This window comes from Cryptomeria japonica, unplaced genomic scaffold (genome assembly GCF_030272615.1).
Source record: "Cryptomeria japonica unplaced genomic scaffold, Sugi_1.0 HiC_scaffold_74, whole genome shotgun sequence".
NCBI lineage: Eukaryota > Viridiplantae > Streptophyta > Pinopsida > Cupressales > Cupressaceae > Cryptomeria > Cryptomeria japonica.
In genome coordinates this window covers 500,001-525,000 of record NW_026728896.1, presented here as the reverse complement: position 1 = coordinate 525,000, position 25,000 = coordinate 500,001, and the positions used below count along the sequence as shown (strand labels likewise).

At 60.6% G+C, this 25,000-nt stretch overlaps 2 non-coding genes across 2 annotated transcripts; both read left to right on the top strand.

Annotated features, from left to right (window-relative positions):
* The first annotated feature begins 12,849 nt into the window (after window positions 1-12,849).
* LOC131864004 (5S ribosomal RNA) lies at window positions 12,850-12,968 on the top strand. The gene has a single exon (XR_009362896.1). It is a non-coding gene; the product is annotated as a 5S ribosomal RNA (ribosomal RNA).
* Window positions 12,969-20,785: 7,817 nt separating this feature from the next.
* LOC131864003 (5S ribosomal RNA) lies at window positions 20,786-20,904 on the top strand. The gene has a single exon (XR_009362895.1). It is a non-coding gene; the product is annotated as a 5S ribosomal RNA (ribosomal RNA).
* The last annotated feature ends 4,096 nt before the right edge of the window (window positions 20,905-25,000 follow it).

Sequence of the window (25,000 nt, the reverse complement as noted above, 5' to 3'; positions counted from 1 at the left end):
CCGCACATGCTCGCGACAGTCCTGCCGTTAGAGAATGCACCGTGCACGCGACCGAGTAAGGCCACTCAGAGACATCCATTTCCCAGGTATATGCCCCCTACGCACTTTTGGTGGCGCAACTCGCACGAACAGTCCCACCTCGACCCCGTAAACAAGCTTTTTTGCCTCGAAGAGTTCGTCGGAGACGAAGAAGCAACCTTCAGTGCAAACGTAGCACTCTTTTGTGCAACCGCCCAAACAACGCCCCCTCTACCCTCTGTCGAAACACTCGGCATTGCTGCTCCCTAAGGTGAGCTTCTCCTCATAGGCAATTCCGCTCTTATCCGGTCACGTTTGTGTGCCCGAATTTCGCAAGGCAACCTCCATGGGACATGGAAAAGACTCGAGAAGAGAGCTCGCTCACGGGAGAGAGAAGCCAAGGAGACCACGAGAGTGCTGAGAGTGGGACAGCGCTGAATAGGCGGGAGAAGCCTGCGCGTATAAACGGAGATATATATCCAATTGCAACGAAGGAACGTGCCAAAGATCGAGAACAATGGCAGAAATGCTAGTAACGTGCACTTCGGGACCAACGCATCACCGGAAGACAACCGCCAAACATCGAAAGAGTCGCGATGCTCCGCAACCTACGTGCAAAGCGGTCGCACACCGGGTAAGGGAGTGAGAGCCCCAAACATAGCTGGGCGAGGCGCTCACTCCGCTCTTTAATATCTCGTTAATACCGCCAAGGAAATGGCACAAGCACACACACACAAGCATCCTCGGAAGAGGACAGTTCGAGTGACAGGTCAAATCCAAGAGTTCCGAAGACTACCTCCAGGAACAATCGGGAACAAGACCGATTACAAGTCGTCGAGTCTGTTACTGGGCGAACACGAGATGCGCACAGGAAATCGATCAGCCCTCACAATGGCCCAAGGCCAGAGATCGGACTGCTACGATTTACCCCAACAATCATCGTGCCACTCTTCGCAGAGAGGTGATAGACGCCAACGAGCCCGCGCATAGCAATCGAGGTGTAAAAAGGGCGTTGAAGGCAGGAAGCCTGGACGAAAGAGGCTACGAGGTCACCTCGAAGCGGTCTAAGAATCGGGCGCACTTGGGGCGACTACCAGTGCCAACCCCTTATCCCGCGGTGCGTCCGACACACAGAAATTTCCAAGGCGGCCAAGGAGCCTCCCCGCATAGCAATCGGGGTGTGAGGTTACGGATGCAGCATTGATAGCAATCGAGGTGTGAGGCGAAGGATGCAGAAGTGAGAGCCGAGGGATGTAGCAGAGATAGCAATCGGGGTGTGTGATGCAGAAGAGATAGCAATCGAGGTGTGCGGTGGGAAGGGCCCAGCAGCCAGAATGCATGAAGCGACGGATGAAGCAGTGATGACAACCGGGCTGTGAGGAGAGGAGGGATGCAGCCAAGAAAGCAATCAGGGCTCGAGGCAAGGGATGCATCAAGGATAGCAATCATGTTGTGAGGCGAGATTCCAAAGGCTAAACGTGAGAGGCTGCAGGGTCGACTCAGAGAGGTCTATGCATGTGAGAGGCTGAAAGCAAGGTCGACTCGGAGCGGTCTATGCATCGGGCGCGCTTGGGGCGACTACCAGTGCCAACCCCTTATCCCGCGACGCGTCCGACAAAGAGAACGTTCCAAGGCGGCAGAGGAGGTTACCAGCCGAAGGATGCAGTAGCAATAACAGGTATAGTTCCGCGGCGGCCGAGAAGACTCACCGCATAGGAATCGAGATGCGAGGCGAGGGATGCGGCGGGAAGGCCCCGACGGCTAAACGGAAGAGGCTGCAGGGCCGCCTCGGAATGGTCCAAGCATCGGATGCGATTGGGACGACTACCAGTGCCAACCCCTTATCCCGCGATGCGTCCGATACACAGATAGTTCCAAGGCGGCCGAGGAGCCTCACCGCATATCAATCGGGGTGCGAGGCGAGGGATGGGGCGGGAAGGCCCCAACGGCTAGACGGAAGAGGCTTCAGGGCCACCTCGGAATGGTCCAAGCATCGGACGCGCTTGGGGCGACTGCCAGTGCCAACCCCTTATCCCGCGATGCGTCCGATACACAGATGGTTCCAAGGCGGCCGAGGAGCCTCACCGCATAGCAATCGGGGGTGCGAGGCGAGGGATGGGGCGGGAAGGCCCCAACGGCTAGACGGAAGAGGCTTCAGGGCCGCCTAGGAATGGTCCAAGCATCGGACACGCTTGGGGCGACTACCAGTGACAGCCCCCTATCCCGCGATGCGTCCGATACGAAGATGGTTCCAAGGCGGCCGAGGAGCCTCACCGCATAGCAATCGGGGTGCGAGGTGGGGGATGCGGCGAGATGGCCCCAACGGCTAGACGGAAGAGGCCACAGGGCCGCGTCGGAATAGTCCAAGCATCGGACGCGCTTGGGGCGACTACCAGTGACAACCCCTTATCCCGCGATGCGTCCGATACGAAGATAGTTCCAAGGCGGCCGAGGAGCCTCACCGCATAGCAATCGGGGTGCGAGGTGGGGGATGCGGCGAGATGGCCCCAACGGCTAGACGGAAGAGGCTGCAGGGCCGCCTCGGAATAGTCCAAGCATCGGACGCGCTTGGGGCCACTACCAGTGACAACCCCTTATCCCGCGATGCGTCCGATACGAAGATAGTTCCAAGGCGGCCGAAGAGCCTCACCGCATAGCAATCGGGGTGCGAGGTGGGGGATGCGGCGAGATGGCCCCAACGGCTAGACGGAAGAGGCCACAGGGCCGCCTCGGAATAGTCCAAGCATCGGACGCGCTTGGGGCGACTACCAGTGACAACCCCTTATCCCGCGATGCGTCCGATACGAAGATAGTTCCCAGGCGGCCGAGGAGCCTCACCGCATAGCAATCGGGGTGCGAGGCGAGGGATGCGGCGAGATGGCCCCAAAGGCTAGACGGAAGAGGCTGCAGGGCTGCCTCGGAATAGTCCAAGCATCGGACGCGCTTGGGGCGACTACCACTGCCAACCCCTTATCCCGCGATGCGTCCGATACACAGATAGTTCCGAGGCGGCCGAGGAGGTGGGGGATGCAGCGAGATGGCCCCAACGGCTAGACGGAAGAGGCTGCAGGGCCGCCTCGGAATAGTCCAAGCATCGGACGCGCTTGGGGCGACTACCAGTGACAACCCCTTATCCCGCGATGCGTCCGATACACAGATAGTTCCGAGGCGGCCAAGGAGCCTCACCGCATAGCAATCGTGGTGCGAGGTGGGGGATGCGGCGAGATGGCCCCAACGGCTAGACGGAAGAGGCTGCAGGGCCGCCTCGGAATGGTCCAAGCATCGGATGCGCTTGGGGCGACTACCACTGCCAACCCCTTATCCCGCGATGCGTCCGATACACAGATAGTTCCAAGGCGGCCGAGGAGCCTCACAGCATAGCAATCAGGGTGCGAGGCGAGGGATGCGGCGAGAAAGCCCCAACGGCTAGAGGGAAGAGGCTTCAGGTCCGCCTCGGAATGGTCCAAGCATCGGACGCGCTTGGGGCGACTACCAGTGACAACCCCTTATCCCGCGACGCGTCCGATACACAGATAGTTCCAAGGCGGCCGAGGAGCCTCACCGCATAGCAATCGGGGTGCGAGGCGAGGGATGCGGCGAGAAGGACCCAACGGCTACACGGAAGAGGCTTCGGGGCCGCCTCGGAATGGTCCAAGCATCGGACGCGCTTGGGGCGACTACCAGTGACAACCCCTTATCCCGCGACGCGTCCGATACACAGATAGTTCCAAGGCGGCCGAGGAGCCTCACCGCATAGCAATCGGGGTGCGAGGCGAGGGATGCGGCGAGAAGGACCCAACGGCTAGACGGAAGAGGCTTCGGGGCCGCCTCGGAATGGTCCAAGCATCGGACGCGCTTGGGGCGACTACCAGTGACAACCCCTTATCCCGCGACGCGTCCGATACACAGATAGTTCCAAGGCGGCCGAGGAGCCTCACCGCATAGCAATCGGGGTGCGAGGCGAGGGATGCGGCGAGAAGGACCCAACGGCTAGACGGAAGAGGCTTCGGGTCCGCCTCGGAATGGTCCAAGCATCGGACGCGCTTGGGGCGACTACCAGTGACAACCCCTTATCCCGCGACGCGTCCGATACACAGATAGTTCCAAGGCGGCCGAGGAGCCTCACCGCATAGCAATCGGGGTGCGAGGCGAGGGATGCGGCGAGAAGGACCCAACGGCTAGACGGAAGAGGCTTCGGGTCCGCCTCGGAATGGTCCAAGCATCGGACGCGCTTGGGGCGACTACCAGTGACAACCCCTTATCCCGCGACGCGTCCGATACACAGATAGTTCCAAGGCGGCCGAGGAGCCTCACCGCATAGCAATCGGGGTGCGAGGCGAGGGATGCGGCGAGAAGGACCCAACGGCTAGACGGAAGAGGCTTCGGGTCCGCCTCGGAATGGTCCAAGCATCGGACGCGCTTGGGGCGACTACCAGTGACAACCCCTTATCCCGCGACGCGTCCGATACACAGATAGTTCCGAGGCGGCCGAGGAGCCTCACCGCATAGCAATCGGGGTGCGAGGCGAAGGATGCGGCGAGAAGGACCCAACGGCTAGACGGAAGAGGCTTCGGGTCCGCCTCGGAATGGTCCAAGCATCGGACGCGCTTGGGGCGACTACCAGTGACAACCCCTTATCCCGCGACGCGTCCGATACACAGATAGTTCCAAGGCGGCCGAGGAGCCTCACCGCATAGCAATCGGGGTGCGAGGCGAGGGATGCGGCGAGAAGGACCCAACGGCTAGACGGAAGAGGCTTCAGGGCCGCCTCGGAATGGTCCAAGCATCGAACGCGCTTGGGGCGACTACCAGTGACAACCCCTTATCCCGCGACGCGTCCGATACACAGATAGTTCCGAGGCGGCCGAGGAGCCTCACCGCATAGCAATCGGGGTGCGAGGCGAGGGATGCGGCGAGAAGGACCCAACGGCTAGACGGAAGAGGCTTCAGGGCCGCCTCGGAATGGTCCAAGCATCGGACGCGCTTGGGGCGACTACCAGTGACAACCCCTTATCCCGCGACGCGTCCGATACACAGATAGTTCCGAGGCGGCCGAGGAGCCTCACCGCATAGCAATCGGGGTGCGAGGCGAGGGATGCGGCGAGAAGGACCCAACGGCTAGACGGAAGAGGCTTCAGGGCCGCCTCGGAATGGTCCAAGCATCGGACGCGCTTGGGGCGACTACCAATGACAACCCCTTATCCCGCGACGCGTCCGATACACAGATAGTTCCGAGGCGGCCGAGGAGCCTCACCGCATAGCAATCGGGGTGCGAGGCGAGGGATGCGGCGAGAAGGACCGAACGGCTAGACGGAAGAGGCTTCAGGGCCGCCTCGGAATGGTCCAAGCATCGGACGCGCTTGGGGCGACTACCAGTGACAACCCCTTATCCCGCGACGCGTCCGATACACAGATAGTTCCGAGGCGGCCGAGGAGCCTCACCGCATAGCAATCGGGGTGCGAGGCGAGGGATGCGGCGAGAAGGACCCAACGGCTAGACGGAAGAGGCTTCAGGGCCGCCTCGGAATGGTCCAAGCATCGGACGCGCTTGGGGCGACTACCGTTGCCAACCCCTTATCCCGCGATGCGTCTGATACACAGATAGTTCCGAGGCGGCCGAGGAGCCTCACCGCATAGCAATCGGGTTGCGAGGCAGATTATTGGGAAGGGAACCCCCTGGGATGCGGCTCAAGCAGTGCCCAAAGGGACTGGAATGCGGAATCACATCGAGAGACCCAAATGCTATACGAGGGCTCAAATCGAATTATCGATTTGGCCACGACATGGACGCATCGGAACGACTACCTTTGCCGAACCACTCGCAATTGCATCCATACCGAAACCAATAGACATTTCCGTTAGAGCCCTCGCATAGCATTCGGGAATCTCGCATGCCCCTCTAAATCGACCAATGCTGGCGCTCAATGAAAATCCGAGCGCTACCACCGTTCGAGCGCCAGCATTGGTCGAGTTAGAGGGGCACGGGGGAGAATGCTCCAGTCAACACCTCCCCTATATAAGTTATTTGTCCGATTCTCGCACAACCGTAGTCTGCCTCGTCGAATCAAACAACGGTCCCAGATTCCGACTTCCGTTCCGTAGAGACCCAAAAGCTAGATGGAGGCTCGCAAGAAAGAGAGTCGGCGCATAGCAATCGGGTTTCTCGAACGTTTAGGGACCGAGCTCACTTGCGGATAGGGCAAAATCCGCCAAGCAACCCAAAAGCTAGACGGGGGCTCGAATCGAATCGCCTAGGCGGCCACAACAACGACGTGTTGGATCGACTACCAGTGCCAAACCATTCAGCAAGACTAGTCTGTGTCGAGGCCGGATAGAGATTCTCAGAGAGCGCCCGCATAGCATTTAGGAGACCTGCCGCGTCCCTCACACTCGACAAATGGTGGTGCACGTTTATAAATCCGAGCGATCCCAACCCTTTCAAGCACCAACATCGGTCGAGATAGAGGGGCACGGAGGGGGCTGCGTGAGACAACACAGTCCCCTATATAAGTTATTTGTCCGATTCTCACACATCCGAAGAATGGTCATCAAATCGGACAACAGCCCAAACTTCCGACTTCCGTCCCAGAAAGCCCAAGAGCTATCTAAAACGTTCATGGCCGGAACTCGATCGCGGCTATACCAGTCCGCCAAGCAACCCAAAAGCTAGACTGGAGCTCTAGTCGAATCACCTCTGTGGCCATTGCAAGGACGTGTTGGAGCGACTACCATTGCCGAACCATTCCGCAGGTCGAGTCCATACCAAGGCCGCATAGAGATTCACGATGAGCTCCTGCATAGCAATCAGGAGACTTGCCGTGTCCATCACAATCGATAAATCCTGGTGCAAGATTTTTGCATCCGAGCGCTCCAACCAGTCGAGCACCAGCATCAATCGACATAAACGGGCACGGGGGGAGGATGCTCGAGAACACTACCTCCCCTATATAAGTTATTTGTCCGATTCTCAAGCAGCCGAAGTCTGGTCATCGAATCGGGTCAAAGACCACAACTTCCGACTTTACCCACAATGCAAGTCATCGAATCGAACATCGGCCCCCGAGTCGGACTCCATGCGTATGTCAGGTCATCGGACCCAAATTCCGCCTTCCTGCGCATGGCGGGCCATCAATATCAACTCGGTCATCGGACCCAAACTCCGCCTTTTTGCGTATGGCACGCCTTCAAATCGGTCATCGGACCCAAATTCCGCCTTCCTGTGCATGGCGGGCCATCAACATCAACTCGGTCATCGGACCCAAATTCCGCCTTTCTGCGCATGGCACGCCATCAACTCGGTCATCGGACCCAAATTCCGCCTTCCTGCGCATGGCAGGTCATCGGACACAAATTCAGACCTCGCCAATATGCCTACGTATCGAATCGGTCATCGGACCCAACTTCCGACTTCATCCATACTGTAGGGTCTTTGAGGTTGGCGCGGTGCGCTCAACCCAGGGAGTCGACCCATCGAAGCATACACCTCCCCTATATAAGCTATTTGTCCGATTCCCACACCTGTGTAGTTTGCACCTCTGACCAGGACATCGACCCCAACTTCCGAACTCGACTGCAACGACGGCACCAGCGCCTTGGTGCGCACCTTGCGACGCACAGTCCCAACATTCGCCTTCCTGCACATGGCAGGTCATCGGACCCAAATTCCGACCTCGCGAGTATGCCTACATATCGAATCGGTCATCGGACCCAACTTCCGACTTCATCCATACCGTAGGGTCTTTGAGGTTGGCGCGGTGCGCTCAACCCGGGGAGTCGACCCAACGAAGCATACACCTCCCCTATATAAGCTATTTGTCCGATTCCCACACCTGTGTAGTTTGCACCTCCGATCAAGACATCGACCCCAACTTCCGAACTCGCCTCCAACGACCGAACCAGCGCCTTGGTGCGCACCTTGCAACGCACAGTGCCAACATTCGCCTTCCTGCACGTGGCAGGTCATCGGACCCAAATTCCGACCTCGCGAGTATGCCTACATATCGAATCGGTCATCGGACCCAACTTCCGACTTCATCCATACCGTAGGGTCTTTGAGGTTGGCGCGGTGCGCTCAACCCGGGGAGTCGACCCAACGAAGCATACACCTCCCCTATATAAGCTATTTGTCCGATTCCCACACCTGTGTAGCTTGCACCTCCGATCAGGACATCGACCCCAACTTCCGAACTCGACTAAAAAGACCGCACCAGCGCCTTGGTGTGCACCTTGCAACGCACAGTGTCAACATTCGCCTTCCTGCACATGGCAGGTCATCGGACCCAAATTCCGACCTCATGAGCATACCTACTAATCGAATCGGTCATCGGACCCAACTTCCGACTTCATCCATACCGTAGGGTCTTTGAGGTTGGCGCGGTGCGCTCAACCTGGGGAGTCGACCCATCGAAGCATACACCTCCCCTATATAAGCTATTTGTCCGATTCCGACACCTGTGTAGTTTGCACCTCCGCTCAGGACATCGACCCCAACTTCCGAACTCGCCTGCAACGACCGAACCAGCGCCTTGGTGCGCACCAAAAGTGCGCACTTTTGGAGGGCACTTTTCTGCGCTCCAAAGGTGCGCACTTTTGGAGGGCACTTTTTGGAGGGCACTTTTCTGCGCTCCAAAGGTGCGCACTTTTGGAGGGCACTTTTTGGAGGGCACTTTTCTGCGCTCCAAAGGTGCGCACTTTTGGAGGGCACTTTTTGGAGGGCACTTTTCTGCGCTCCAAAGGTGCGCACTTTTGGAGGGCACTTTTTGGAGGGCACTTTTCTGCGCTCCAAAGGTGCGCACTTTTGGAGGGCACTTTTTGGAGGGCACTTTTCTGCGCTCCAAAGGTGCGCACTTTTGGAGGGCACTTTTTGGAGGGCACTTTTCTGCGCTCCAAAGGTGCGCACTTTTGGAGGGCACTTTTTGGAGGGCACTTTTCTGCGCTCCAAAGGTGCGCACTTTTGGAGGGCACTTTTTGGAGGGCACTTTTCTGCGCTCCAAAGGTGCGCACTTTTGGAGGGCACTTTTTGGAGGGCACTTTTCTGCGCTCCAAAGGTGCGCACTTTTGGAGGGCACTTTTGTGCACTCCAAAGGTGCGCACTTTTGGAGGGCACTTTTCCTGTGCTCCAAAGGTGCACACCTAGGTGAGCACCTTCGACCACACCTTGTAGCACACCAAACTCTGACTTTCGACTTCATCCGCAATGCAGGGTCTTTGAGGTTGGCGCAATGCGCACAACCAGGGGAGTCGACCCATCAAACCCAACACCTCCCCTATATAAGCTATTTGTCTGATTCTCATACATGCGTAGCCTGCAGGAGCAATTAGGACATCGACCCCAACTTTCGGCTTCTAAACGAAAACAAGGTCTTTGAGGTTGGTGTAATGCGAACAACTAGGGGAGTCAACCCATCAAACCCAACACCTCCCCTATATAAGCTATTTGTCTGATTCTCATACATGTGTAGTCTACAGGAGCAATTAGGACATCGACCCCAACTTTTGACTTCTTAACGAAAACAAGGTCTTTGAGGTTGACGTAATGCGCACAACCAGGGGAGTCGACCCATCAAACCCAACACCTCCCCTATATAAGCTATTTGTCCGATTCTCATACATGTGTAGCCTGCAGGAGCCATTAGGACATTGACCCCAACTTTTGACTTCTTAACGAAAACAAGGTCTTTGAGGTTGGCGTAATGCGCACAACCAAGGGAGTTGACCCATCAAACCCAACACCTCCCCTATATAAGCTATTTGTCTGATTCTCATACATGTGTAGCCTGCAACAACGATTAGGACATCCACCCCAACTTCTGAATTCGTCTGCGTTGACCGCACCAAAGGTGCACGCCTTGGTGCTCACCAAAATCCGACTTCCGACTTCTTCTGCTATGCGGGGTCTTTGAGGTTGGCGCAGTGCGCACAACCAGGGGAGTCAACCCACCGAATGCAACACCTCCCCTATATAAGCTATTTGTCTGATTCTCATACATGCGTAGACTGCAGCAATGATTAGGACATCCACCCCAACTTTTGACTTCTTAAACAAGACAGGGTCTTTGAAGTTGGTGCAGTGCACACAACCAGGGGAGTCGACCCATCAAACGCAACACCTCCCCTATATAAAGCTATTTGTCCGATTCTCATACGTGTAGTCTGCAGCAGCGATTAGGACATCGACCCCAACTTCCGAATTCGTTTGCATTGACCGCACCAAAGGTGCACGCCTTGGTGTGCACCCTGGAGTGCACTTTGGTGCTCACCTCGGTGCACACTTTGGTGTGCACCTCGGTGTGCACCAAAGGTGCGCACCTTGGAGCGCACCAAAGGTGTACACTTTGGAGCGCACCACATAGGGTCTTTGAGAGGTTGGCGCAGTGCGCACACCAAGGTGGGTGTTGAGGTGCGTGCCGAGGTGGGTGGGTGCTAGGGTGCGCTCCATGGTGGGTGCCAGGGTGGGTGCGTGCTAGGGTGGATTCCAAAGAGGGTCATAGGGTGGGTGCCAAGGTGGGTTGGTGATATAGTGGGTTCAAAGGTGGGTACTAGGGTGGGTTCCAAGGTGGGTCACAAGTTGGGTGCCAGGATGCGTGGGTGTTAGGTTGGGTGCCAAGGTGGGCTCCTGCGTGGGTGGGTGCTAGGGTGGGTTTCAAGGTGGACGCGAGGGCGGGTGCCAAGGTGGGTAACAAGTTGGGTGTTAGGATGGGTGAGTGCTAGAGTGGGTGCCAAGGTGGGTGGGTGCTAAGGTGGATGCCAAGGTGGTTCACAGGGTGGGTGGGTTCTAGGGTGAGTTCCAAGGTGGGTCACAGGTTCAGTGCTAGGGTGGGTGTCAAGGCGGGTGTCGAGGTGCCTGGGTGCTAGGGTGTGGATGCCAATGTGGGTCATAGGGTGGGTACTAGGGTGGGCTGCAATGTGGGTGCCAAGGTGGGTAACATGCTCGGTGGGTTCTAAATTGGGTGCCAGGGTGGGTGTGCACCCACCTTGCCCGAGGTGGGTGCCAAGGTGCCAGTGTGGGTGGGTGCTAAGGTGGATGCCAAGGTGGGTGAGAAGGTGGGTGATAGGTTGAGTGGTAGGATGGGTGGGTGCCAAGATGGGTCACAGGGTGGGTGCAAGGGTGGGTAGGTGCTAGGGTTGGTGTCAGGGTGGGTGGGTGCTAGGTTGGGTTCCAAGGTGGGTGCGAGGGTGAGTGTCAAGGTGGGTCACAGGTTAGGTGCTAGGATGGGTGAGTGCTAGGGTGCAAAGGTGCCAGGGTGGGTGCTAGGATGGGTCGATGCTAGGGTGAGTGGCAAGGTGGGTCCACAAGTGTCAAGGTGGGTGCCGAGGTGGGTGCCAAGTCGGCGACTGCTATGGTGGATGCCAAGGTGGGTCACGGGGTGGGTGCCAAGTTGCTAGGTTGGGTTCCAAGGTGGGTGCCAACGTGGGTGCTAGGGTGCGTGGGTTAAAGGGTGTGTCACAACGTGGGTGCCAGGATGGGTGCGCACCCACACTGGCCAAGACGGGTGCGGGTGCAAGGTTGGGTTCCAAGCCCGGTCACAGGCTGGGTGCTAGGATGGGTGGGTGCCAAGGTGGGCACCAGGGTGGGTGCACCCACCCTGGCCAAGGTGGGTCACGGGGTGGGTCCTAGGGTGGGTAACGGGGTGGGTACTAAGGTGCGTGCCAAGGTGGGTCATAGGGTGGGTGCCAAGGTGGGCACCAGGGTGGGTGTGCACCAACCCTAGCCAGGGTAGGTCACGGGGTGGTTGTCGGGGTGGGCGTCAAGGAGCCAAGGTGGGTGGCAAGTAGCCAAGTTGCGTGCCAAGGTGGGTGTCGGGGTGGGTGCCAAGGATCCAAGGTGGGTGCCAAGGAACCAAGGTGGGTGTCTGGGTGGGTGCCGAGGTGGGAGCCAGGGTGGGTCCCAAGGTGAGTGCAAAGGTGGGTGCCAGGGTCAAGGTGAGTGCCAATGTGGGTTCCAAGGTGCCAGGGTCAGGGTGAGTGCCAATGTGGGTTCAAAGGTGCTAAGTTGGGTGCGAGGTTGGGTGCGAGGGTGGGTGGGTGCCAAGGTGTGCTAGGTGGAAGCCCGGGTGGGTCGGCATCCCATGGGTGTCGAGTTGGGTGCCTGATGGGTGCTTCTTGTCAAGTTTTAGTCGTCGGGACTCATTTCGAGCCTTAGAGGTCGTTTCTTGTCCGGTTGCCCTGTCTTCGACCTGGGAACCCAATTTTGGTCCTCGGGTCCCATTTTTTTTTGTCTCGCATCCCACTTTTGGCCTGTGGCCTTTTCGGGGTCGATTCTCGTTTTGGGCATCAGAGCATGTTTCTTCTCCTAAAACCCAATATTTGTTTATTAAGTCTCGGAACACATTTTTGTTCTCGTGGACCCATCATGGGTCTTGGAACGCATTTGTGGTCCTTGGGTCCCATTTTGCATCCCGAAACTTGTGTTTTGGTGCTTGATCCCTATTTTGGGTGCCCACCTTGCACCAAGTGCGCACCCGGGGCAAACCGAGCGCCTTGGTGCACCGGGGCAAGATCGAGCGTGCACCCGAGGCGCCCCGAACATGCACCAAGGTGCACTCGGCCCACATGTGAGCGCAGGTCGTTGCGCCCGAGGTGGTGTGTGGGCACCGCGTTGCAGACGGGACACTGCACGCACACGACGCCCCCTACAGGTGCACGCACGTAGGCCGGGCCGGGTGCACACCCGACGCCCTAGCAAGGTGCGCGCACCCGGGCAGGGCTCACACTTGGCGAACGGGGCGCACTTCGCGAGGGAGGGTGTGCACCTCGACGGGGGTGGGTGGCCGGGGTGGATTCGCACGTGGGTCGCGGTTTGCTAAGTACACACTGCGACAAGCTCATAACGGGTGCGATCATACCAGCGTTAGTGCACCGGATCCCATCAGAACTCCGCAGTTAAGCGCGCTTGGGCCGGAGTAGTACTGGGATGGGTGACCTCCCGGGAAGTCCCGGTGTTGCACCCTTTTTTAGTTTTTCGCCGGGCATCGCAATGCTATTTGAATAAACCTTTTGCCCGTTTGCGTTCTCGTCGGGGCCGGGCCGGGCCGGGGTGCGCTGCCCGCACTACCGCGCGCGCGGGGGCGACACCGAGCGCGCACCCGAGGCGCCCCGAGCACACAGGCCACGGTGCAACCCGGGCGTTGTGCGCGCACCCCGGTGCGCCCGAGGTGCTGCGCGCGCACCCAGGTGAAATCGGTGTGCACCTCGGCCAGTGCGCGCTCGGTCGAGTCGCGCACGTTGGCCAAGGTGCACGGTGATGTTTCTTACTCTAAGGTTCCGCACCAGACGCCCGGGACAGGTGAGCGAAGCTGGGCGGGGCCGGGTGCGCGGCCGGGGCAGGTGCACGCAGCTGGAGAGAGCTTTGGAGCACACTTCGGAGCGCACCAATGATGCGCTCCATTCAAAAGTTTCCTGAAAAGGCAAAAAAAGTTGAGATTATAGAATTTCCCACTTGAGAGATTGTAAAAAAAAAAAATTTAAAATGAAGGAAACGCGGGTGCCAAGGTGTGCGCAGCCCAGCCAAGGTGTGCGCACCAAGGCGCCCACCCTGGCGAAGGTGCACGCAAGGTGCGCACCCGAGGCAAACCGGACAATTAACCCAACTTTCGACTTCGCGCGCACCTTGGAGCGCACTTCGGAGCGCTCCTTGGTGCGCACCAATCTTGGGCACCTCGGAGTGCACCATGGCGCCCACCAAGGTGCGCACCCGGGGCAAACCGAGCTCCGACTTCGTGCGCACCTTGGAGCGCACGAAAGGTGCGCACCATGGCGCCCACCAAGGTGCGCAGCCCAGCCAAGGCGTGCGCATCAAGGTGCGCACCCTGGCGAAGGTGCGCACCCGGGGCAAACCGAGCTCCGACTTCGTGCGCACCTTGGAGCGCACAAAAGGTGCGCAACCCAGCCAAGGTGTGCGCACCCCGGTCAAACCGAGCTCCGAATCGTGCGCACCAGAGGTGCACGCCATCGTGCGCACCTTGGAGCACACTTCGGAGCCCTCCTTGGTGCGCGCCGATGTTGCGCACCTCGGAGCGCACCCGGGGAAAACAATGCAATTAACCCGACTTTCGACTTCGTGGGCACCTCGGAGCGCTCTCGGGTTCGCACCTCGGAGCACACCGAGGTGCGCACCTTTGATGCGCTGCCTTCACCAATTTCCAGAAAAGGCAAGAAAACATTGAGAAGGTGTGCGCACCGAGGTGCCCACCCTGGCGAAGGTGCACGCGAGGTGCGCACCCGGGGCAAACCGGGCTCCGACTTCGTGCACGCCGCACCTTGGAGCACACTTCGGAGCGCTCCTTGGTGCGCACCAGGGCGCGCAACCCAGCCGAGGTGCCCACCCCGGCGAAGGTGCACGCGAGGTGCGCACCCGGGGCAAACCGGGCTCCGACTTCGTGCACGCCATGGTGCCCACCGCGGCGAAGGTGCACGCGAGGTGCGCACCCGGGGCAAACCGGGCTCCGACTTCGTGCACGCCGCACCTTGGAGCACACTTCGGAGCGCTCCTTGGTGCGCACCATGGTGCCCACCAGGGCGCGCAACCCCGCCGAAGGTGCACGCGAGGTGCGCACCCGGGGCAAACCGGGCTCCGACTTCGTGCACGCCGCACCTTGGAGCACACTTCGGAGCGCTCCTTGGTGCGCACCATGGTGCCCACCAGGGCGCGCAACCCCGCCGAAGGTGCACGCGAGGTGCGCACCCGGGGCAAACCGGGCTCCGACTTCGTGCACGCCATGGTGCGCACCGCGGCGAAGGTGCGCACCCGGGGCAAACCGGGCTCCGACTTCGTGCACGCCGCACCTTGGAGCACACTTCGGAGCGCTCCTTGGTGCGCACCAGGGCGCGCAACCCAGCCGAGGTGCCCACCCCGGCGAAGGTGCACGCGAGGTGCGTACCCGGGGCAAACCGGGCTCCGACTTCGTGCACGCCGCACCTTGGAGCACACTTCGGAGCGCTCCTTGGTGCGCACCATGGTGCCCACCAGGCCGCGCAACCCAGCCAAGGTGTGCGCACCAAGGTGCACGCGAGGTGCGCACCCGGGGCAAACCGGGGTCCGACTTCGTGCACGCCGCACCTTGGAGCACACATCGGGGCGCTCCCGGGTTCGCACCGGCGTTGCGCACCGTGGTGGGCACCTCGGAGCACACCAAGGTGGGCAGCGAGGTGCGCACCTTTGATGCGATGCCTTCACTAATTTCCATAAAAGGCAAAAAAAAAACGAGATTTTAAAATTTCCGTTTTGAAAGATAGTGAGAAAAAGGGAATGCTGGTGCCATCTTGAGCCCGCCCTGGTGCGCAGCCCAGCCAAGGTGTGCGCACCAAGGTGCCCACCCTGGCGAAGGTGCGCGCCCGGGCAATTAATCCAACTTCCAACTTCGCGCGCGCCAGGGTGGGAGCGCACCCAACAACCGGGCCTGGGAAGAGCCAATGCGAGAAACCCCACCAAACGCTCTGACAAAAAAAGAGGGGGCGCTCCAGTAACCCCGCTTCGGAGCGCACCCTGGGCAAACCCAGCCAAGGTGCCCACCCCGGCCAAGGTGCAGGCGAGGTGCGCACCCGGGGCAAACCGGGCTCCGACAACGTGCACGCCGCACCTTGGAGCACACTTCGTAGCGCTCCCGGGTGCGCACCTCAGAGCACACCAAGGTGGGCAGCGAGGTGCGCACCTTTGATGCGCTGCCTTCACTAATTTCCAGAAAAGGCAAAAAAAAAAGGAGATTTTAAAATTTCCGTTTTGAAAGATAGTGAAAAAAACGGAACGCGCGTGCCATCTTGAGCCCGCCCTGGTGCGCAGCCCAGGTAAGGTGCCCACCCTGGCAAAGGTGCGCACCCGGGCAATTAACCCTACTTCCGACTTCGTGCGCGCCAGGGTGGCAACCGGGCCTCGGAAGAGCCAATGCGAGAAACCCCACCAAACGCTCCGACAAAAAAAGAGGCGGCGCTCCAATAACCCCGCTTCGGAGCGCAGCCGGGGCAAACCCAGCCAAGGTGCCCACCCCGACGAAGGTGCACGCGAGGTGCGCACCCGGGGCAAACCGGGCTCCGACAACGTGCACGCAGCACCTTGGAGCACACTTCGAAGCACTCCCGGGTGCCCACCGGCGTTGCGCACCGTGGTGGGCAGCGAGGTGCGCACCTTTGATGCGCTGCCTTCACTAATTTCCAGAAAAAGGCAAAAAAAAATGAGATTTTAAAATTTCCGTTTTGAAAGATAGTGAAAAAAAAGGAACGCGGGTGCCATCTTGAGCCCGCCCTGGTGCGCAGCCCAGGCAAGGCATGCGCACCAAGGTGCCCACCCGAGGTGCACACCCGGGGCAAACCGGGCTCCGACTTCGTGCAGGCCGCACCTTGGAGCACACTTCGGAGCGCTCCTTGGTGCGCACCATGGTGCCCACCAGGGCGCGCAACCCAGCCAAGGTCTGCACACCAAGGTGCCCACCCCGGCGAAGGTGCACGCGAGGTGCGCACCCGGGGCAAACCGGGCTCCGACTTCGTGCACGCCATGGTGCCCACCGCGGCGAAGGTGCACGCGAGGTGCGCACCCGGGGCAAACCGGGCTCCGACTTCGTGCACGCCGCACCTTGGAGCACACTTCGGAGCGCTCCTTGGTGCGCACCATGGTGCCCACCAGGGCGCGCAACCCAGCCAAGGTGTGCGCACCAAGGTGCACGCGAGGTGCGCACCCGGGGCAAACCGGGGTCCGACTTCGTGCACGCCGCACCTTGGAGCACACATCGGAGCGCTCCCAGGTTCGCACCAGCGTTGCGCACCTTTGATGCGCTGCCTTCACTAATTTCCAGAAAAGGCAAAAAAAAACGAGATTTTAAAATTTCCGTTCTGAAAGATAGTGAAAAAAACGGAACGCGGGTGCCATCTTGAGCCCTTCCTGGTGCGCAGCCCAGGCAAGTTGTGCGCACCAAGGTGCCCACCCTGGCGGAGGTGCGCGCCCGGGGCAATCCGGGCTCCGACTTCGTGCACTGCATGGTGCCCACCAAGGCGCGCAACCCAGCCAAGGTGCCCACCGCAGCGAAGGTGCACGCGAGGTGCGCACCCGAGGTGCACACCCGGGGCAAACCGGGCTCCGACTTCGTGCACGCCGCACCTTGGAGCACACTTCAGAGCGCTCCTTGGTGCGCACCAGGGCGCGCAACCCAGCCGAGGTGCCCACCCCGGCGAAGGTGCACGCGAGGTGCGCACCCGGGGCAAACCGGGCTCCGACTTCGTGCACGCCATGGTGCCCACCGCGGCGAAGGTGCGCACCCGGGGCAAACCGGGCTCCGACTTCGTGCACGCCGCACCTTGGAGCACACTTCGGAGCGCTCCTTGGTGCGCACCATGGTGCCCACCAGGCCGCGCAACCCAGCCAAGGTGTGCGCACCAAGGTGCACGCGAGGTGCGCACCCGGGGCAAACCGGGGTCCGACTTCGTGCACGCCGCACCTTGGAGCACACATCGGGGCGCTCCCGGGTTCGCACCGGCATTGCGCACCGTGGTGGGCACCTCGGAGCACACCAAGGTGGGCAGCGAGGTGCGCACCTTTGATGCGATGCCTTCACTAATTTCCATAAAAGGCAAAAAAAAAACGAGATTTTAAAATTTCCGTTTTGAAAGATAGTGAGAAAAAGGGAATGCTGGTGCCATCTTGAGCCCGCCCTGGTGCGCAGCCCAGCCAAGGTTTGCGCACCAAGGTGCCCACCCTGGCGAAGGTGCGCGCCCGGGCAATTAACCCAACTTCCAACTTCGCGCGCGCCAGGGTGGGAGCGCACCCAACAACCGGGCCTGGGAAGAGCCAATGCGAGAAACCCCACCAAACTCTCTGACAAAAAAAGAGGGGGCGCTCCAGTAACCCCGCTTCGGAGCGCACCCTGGGCAAACCCAGCCAAGGTGCCCACCCCGGCCAAGGTGCAGGCGAGGTGCGCACCCGGGGCAAACCGGGCTCCGACAACGTGCACGCCGCACCTTGGAGCACACTTCGTAGCGCTCCCGGGTGCGCACCTCAGAGCACACCAAGGTGGGCAGCGAGGTGCGCACCTTTGATGCGCTGCCTTCACTAATTTCCAGAAAAGGCAAAAAAAAAAGGAGATTTTAAAATTTCCGTTTTGAAAGATAGTGAAAAAAACGGAACGCGCGTGCCATCTTGAGCCCGCCCTGGTGCGCAGCCCAGGTAAGGTGCCACCCTGGCAAAGGTGCGCACCCGGGCAATTAACCCTACTTCCGACTTCGTGCGCGCCAGGGTGGCAACCGGGCCTCGGAAGAGCCAATGCGAGAAACCCCACCAAACGCTCCGACAAAAAAAGAGGCGGCGCTCCAATAACCCCGCTTCGGAGCGCAGCCGGGGCAAACCAAGCCAAGGTGCCCACCCCGACGAAGGTGCACGCGAGGTGCGCACCCGGGGCAAACCGGGCTCCGACAACGTGCACGCAGCACCTTGGAGCACACTTCGAAGCACTCCCGGGTGCCCACCGGCGTTGCGCACCGTGGTGGGCAGCGAGGTGCGCACCTTTGATGCGCTGCCTTCACTAATTTCCAGAAAAAGGCAAAAAAAAATGAGATTTTAAAATTTCCGTTTTGAAAGATAGTGAAAAAAAAGGAACGCGGGTGCCATCTTGAGCCCGCCCTGGTGCGCAGCCCAGGCAAGGCATGCGCACCAAGGTGCCCACCCGAGGTGCACACCCGGGGCAAACCGGGCTCCGACTTCGTGCAGGCCGCACCTTGGAGCACACTTCGGAGCGCTCCTTGGTGCGCACCATGGTGCCCACCAGGGCGCACCCGAGGCAAACCGGGCTCCGACTTCGTGCACGCCGCACCTTGGAGCACACATCGGAGCGCTCCCAGGTTCGCACCAGCGTTGCGCACCTTTGATGCGCTGCCTTCACTAATTTCCAGAAAAGGCAAAAAAAAACGATATTTTAAAATTTCCGTTCTGAAAGATAGTGAAAAAAACGGAACGCGGGTGCCATCTTGAGCCCTTCCTGATGCGCAGCCCAGGCAAGTTGTGCGCACCAAGGTGCCCACCCTGGCGGAGGTGCGCGCCCGGGGCAAACCGGGCTCCGACTTCGTGCACTGCATGGTGCCCACCAAGGCGCGCAACCCAGCCAAGGTGCCCACCGCAGCGAAGGTGCACGCGAGGTGCGCACCCGAGGTGCACACCCGGGGCAAACCGGGCTCCGACTTCGTGCACGCCGCACCTTGGAGCACACTTCAGAGCGCTCCTTGGTACGCACCAGGGCGCGCAACCCAGCCAAGGTGCTCACCCCGGCGAAGGTGCACGCGAGGTGCGCACCCGGGGCAAACCGGGCTCGGACTTCGTGCACGCCGCACCTTGGAGCACACATCGGAGCGCTCCCGGGTTCGCACCAGCATTGCGCACCTTTGATGCGCTGCCTTCACTAATTTCCAGAAAAGGCAAAAAAAAGAAAAAAATGAGATTTTAAAATTTCCGTTTTGAAAGATAGTGAAAAAAACGGAACGCGGGTGCCATCTTGAGCCCGCCCTGGTGTGCAGCCCAGGCAAGTTGTGCGCACCAAGGCACCCACCCTGGCCAAGGTGGGTCACGGGGTGGGTCCTAGGGTGGGTAACGGTGTGGGTACTAAGGTGCGTGCCAAGGTGGGTCATAGGGTGGGTGCCAAGGTGGGCACCAGGGTGGGTGTGCACCAACCCTAGCCAGGGTAGGTCACGGGGTGGTTGTCGGGGTGGGCGTCAAGGAGCCAAGGTGGGTGGCAAGTAGCCAAGTTGCGTGCCAAGGTGGGTGTCGGGGTGGGTGCCAAGGATCCAAGGTGGGTGCCAAGGAACCAAGGTGGGTGTCTGGGTGGGTGCCGAGGTGGGAGCCAGGGTGGGTCCCAAGGTGAGTGCAAAGGTGGGTGCCAGGGTCAAGGTGAGTGCCAATGTGGGTTCCAAGGTGCCAGGGTCAGGGTGAGTGCCAATGTGGGTTCAAAGGTGCTAAGTTGGGTGCGAGGTTGGGTGCGAGGGTGGGTGGGTGCCAAGGTGTGCTAGGTGGAAGCCCGGGTGGGTCGGCATCCCATGGGTGTCGAGTTGGGTGCCTGATGGGTGCTTCTTGTCAAGTTTTAGTCGTCGGGACTCATTTCGAGCCTTAGAGGTCGTTTCTTGTCCGGTTGCCCTGTCTTCGACCTGGGAACCCAATTTTGGTCCTCGGGTCCCATTTTTTTTTGTCTCGCATCCCACTTTTGGCCTGTGGCCTTTTCGGGGTCGATTCTCGTTTTGGGCATCAGAGCATGTTTCTTCTCCTAAAACCCAATATTTGTTTATTAAGTCTCGGAACACATTTTTGTTCTCGTGGACCCATCATGGGTCTTGGAACGCATTTGTGGTCCTTGGGTCCCATTTTGCATCCCGAAACTTGTGTTTTGGTGCTTGATCCCTATTTTGGGTGCCCACCTTGCACCAAGTGCGCACCCGGGGCAAACCGAGCGCCTTGGTGCACCGGGGCAAGATCGAGCGTGCACCCGAGGCGCCCCGAACATGCACCAAGGTGCACTCGGCCCACATGTGAGCGCAGGTCGTTGCGCCCGAGGTGGTGTGTGGGCACCGCGTTGCAGACGGGACACTGCACGCACACGACGTCCCCTACAGGTGCACGCACGTAGGCCGGGCCGGGTGCACACCCGACGCCCTAGCAAGGTGCGCGCACCCGGGCAGGGCTCACACTTGGCGAACGGGGCGCACTTCGCGAGGGAGGGTGTGCACCTCGACGGGGGTGGGTGGCCGGGGTGGATTCGCACGTGGGTCGCGGTTTGCTAAGTACACACTGCGACAAGCTCATAACGGGTGCGATCATACCAGCGTTAGTGCACCGGATCCCATCAGAACTCCGCAGTTAAGCGCGCTTGGGCCGGAGTAGTACTGGGATGGGTGACCTCCCGGGAAGTCCCGGTGTTGCACCCTTTTTTAGTTTTTCGCCGGGCATCGCAATGCTATTTGAATAAACCTTTTGCCCGTTTGCGTTCTCGTCGGGGCCGGGCCGGGCCGGGGTGCGCTGCCCGCACTACCGCGCGCGCGGGGGCGACACCGAGCGCGCACCCGAGGCGCCCCGAGCACACAGGCCACGGTGCAACCCGGGCGTTGTGCGCGCACCCCGGTGCGCCCGAGGTGCTGCGCGCGCACCCAGGTGAAATCGGTGTGCACCTCGGCCAGTGCGCGCTCGGTCGAGTCGCGCACGTTGGCCAAGGTGCACGGTGATGTTTCTTACTCTAAGGTTCCGCACCAGACGCCCGGGACAGGTGAGCGAAGCTGGGCGGGGCCGGGTGCGCGGCCGGGGCAGGTGCACGCAGCTGGAGAGAGCTTTGGAGCACACTTCGGAGCGCACCAATGATGCGCTCCATTCAAAAGTTTCCTGAAAAGGCAAAAAAAGTTGAGATTATAGAATTTCCCACTTGAGAGATTGTAAAAAAAAAAAATTTAAAATGAAGGAAACGCGGGTGCCAAGGTGTGCGCAGCCCAGCCAAGGTGTGCGCACCAAGGCGCCCACCCTGGCGAAGGTGCACGCAAGGTGCGCACCCGAGGCAAACCGGACAATTAACCCAACTTTCGACTTCGCGCGCACCTTGGAGCGCACTTCGGAGCGCTCCTTGGTGCGCACCAATCTTGGGCACCTCGGAGTGCACCATGGCGCCCACCAAGGTGCGCACCCGGGGCAAACCGAGCTCCGACTTCGTGCGCACCTTGGAGCGCACGAAAGGTGCGCACCATGGCGCCCACCAAGGTGCGCAGCCCAGCCAAGGCGTGCGCATCAAGGTGCGCACCCTGGCGAAGGTGCGCACCCGGGGCAAACCGAGCTCCGACTTCGTGCGCACCTTGGAGCGCACAAAAGGTGCGCAACCCAGCCAAGGTGTGCGCACCCCGGTCAAACCGAGCTCCGAATCGTGCGCACCAGAGGTGCACGCCATCGTGCGCACCTTGGAGCACACTTCGGAGCCCTCCTTGGTGCGCGCCGATGTTGCGCACCTCGGAGCGCACCCGGGGAAAACAATGCAATTAACCCGACTTTCGACTTCGTGGGCACCTCGGAGCGCTCTCGGGTTCGCACCTCGGAGCACACCGAGGTGCGCACCTTTGATGCGCTGCCTTCACCAATTTCCAGAAAAGGCAAGAAAACATTGAGAAGGTGTGCGCACCGAGGTGCCCACCCTGGCGAAGGTGCACGCGAGGTGCGCACCCGGGGCAAACCGGGCTCCGACTTCGTGCACGCCGCACCTTGGAGCACACTTCGGAGCGCTCCTTGGTGCGCACCAGGGCGCGCAACCCAGCCGAGGTGCCCACCCCGGCGAAGGTGCACGCGAGGTGCGCACCCGGGGCAAACCGGGCTCCGACTTCGTGCACGCCATGGTGCCCACCGCGGCGAAGGTGCACGCGAGGTGCGCACCCGGGGCAAACCGGGCTCCGACTTCGTGCACGCCGCACCTTGGAGCACACTTCGGAGCGCTCCTTGGTGCGCACCATGGTGCCCACCAGGGCGCGCAACCCCGCCGAAGGTGCACGCGAGGTGCGCACCCGGGGCAAACCGGGCTCCGACTTCGTGCACGCCGCACCTTGGAGCACACTTCGGAGCGCTCCTTGGTGCGCACCATGGTGCCCACCAGGGCGCGCAACCCCGCCGAAGGTGCACGCGAGGTGCGCACCCGGGGCAAACCGGGCTCCGACTTCGTGCACGCCGCACCTTGGAGCACACTTCGGAGCGCTCCTTGGTGCGCACCAGGGCGCGCAACCCAGCCGAGGTGCCCACCCCGGCGAAGGTGCACGCGAGGTGCGTACCCGGGGCAAACCGGGCTCCGACTTCGTGCACGCCGCACCTTGGAGCACACTTCGGAGCGCTCCTTGGTGCGCACCATGGTGCCCACCAGGCCGCGCAACCCAGCCAAGGTGTGCGCACCAAGGTGCACGCGAGGTGCGCACCCGGGGCAAACCGGGGTCCGACTTCGTGCACGCCGCACCTTGGAGCACACATCGGGGCGCTCCCGGGTTCGCACCGGCGTTGCGCACCGTGGTGGGCACCTCGGAGCACACCAAGGTGGGCAGCGAGGTGCGCACCTTTGATGCGATGCCTTCACTAATTTCCATAAAAGGCAAAAAAAAAACGAGATTTTAAAATTTCCGTTTTGAAAGATAGTGAGAAAAAGGGAATGCTGGTGCCATCTTGAGCCCGCCCTGGTGCGCAGCCCAGCCAAGGTGTGCGCACCAAGGTGCCCACCCTGGCGAAGGTGCGCGCCCGGGCAATTAACCCAACTTCCAACTTCGCGCGCGCCAGGGTGGGAGCGCACCCAACAACCGGGCCTGGGAAGAGCCAATGCGAGAAACCCCACCAAACGCTCTGACAAAAAAAGAGGGGGCGCTCCAGTAACCCCGCTTCGGAGCGCACCCTGGGCAAACCCAGCCAAGGTGCCCACCCCGGCCAAGGTGCAGGCGAGGTGCGCACCCGGGGCAAACCGGGCTCCGACAACGTGCACGCCGCACCTTGGAGCACACTTCGTAGCGCTCCCGGGTGCGCACCTCAGAGCACACCAAGGTGGGCAGCGAGGTGCGCACCTTTGATGCGCTGCCTTCACTAATTTCCAGAAAAGGCAAAAAAAAAAGGAGATTTTAAAATTTCCGTTTTGAAAGATAGTGAAAAAAACGGAACGCGCGTGCCATCTTGAGCCCGCCCTGGTGCGCAGCCCAGGTAAGGTGCCCACCCTGGCAAAGGTGCGCACCCGGGCAATTAACCCTACTTCCGACTTCGTGCGCGCCAGGGTGGCAACCGGGCCTCGGAAGAGCCAATGCGAGAAACCCCACCAAACGCTCCGACAAAAAAAGAGGCGGCGCTCCAATAACCCCGCTTCGGAGCGCAGCCGGGGCAAACCCAGCCAAGGTGCCCACCCCGACGAAGGTGCACGCGAGGTGCGCACCCGGGGCAAACCGGGCTCCGACAACGTGCACGCAGCACCTTGGAGCACACTTCGAAGCACTCCCGGGTGCCCACCGGCGTTGCGCACCGTGGTGGGCAGCGAGGTGCGCACCTTTGATGCGCTGCCTTCACTAATTTCCAGAAAAAGGCAAAAAAAAATGAGATTTTAAAATTTCCGTTTTGAAAGATAGTGAAAAAAAAGGAACGCGGGTGCCATCTTGAGCCCGCCCTGGTGCGCAGCCCAGGCAAGGCATGCGCACCAAGGTGCCCACCCGAGGTGCACACCCGGGGCAAACCGGGCTCCGACTTCGTGCAGGCCGCACCTTGGAGCACACTTCGGAGCGCTCCTTGGTGCGCACCATGGTGCCCACCAGGGCGCGCAACCCAGCCAAGGTCTGCACACCAAGGTGCCCACCCCGGCGAAGGTGCACGCGAGGTGCGCACCCGGGGCAAACCGGGCTCCGACTTCGTGCACGCCATGGTGCCCACCGCGGCGAAGGTGCACGCGAGGTGCGCACCCGGGGCAAACCGGGCTCCGACTTCGTGCACGCCGCACCTTGGAGCACACTTCGGAGCGCTCCTTGGTGCGCACCATGGTGCCCACCAGGGCGCGCAACCCAGCCAAGGTGTGCGCACCAAGGTGCACGCGAGGTGCGCACCCGGGGCAAACCGGGGTCCGACTTCGTGCACGCCGCACCTTGGAGCACACATCGGAGCGCTCCCAGGTTCGCACCAGCGTTGCGCACCTTTGATGCGCTGCCTTCACTAATTTCCAGAAAAGGCAAAAAAAAACGAGATTTTAAAATTTCCGTTCTGAAAGATAGTGAAAAAAACGGAACGCGGGTGCCATCTTGAGCCCTTCCTGGTGCGCAGCCCAGGCAAGTTGTGCGCACCAAGGTGCCCACCCTGGCGGAGGTGCGCGCCCGGGGCAATCCGGGCTCCGACTTCGTGCACTGCATGGTGCCCACCAAGGCGCGCAACCCAGCCAAGGTGCCCACCGCAGCGAAGGTGCACGCGAGGTGCGCACCCGAGGTGCACACCCGGGGCAAACCGGGCTCCGACTTCGTGCACGCCGCACCTTGGAGCACACTTCAGAGCGCT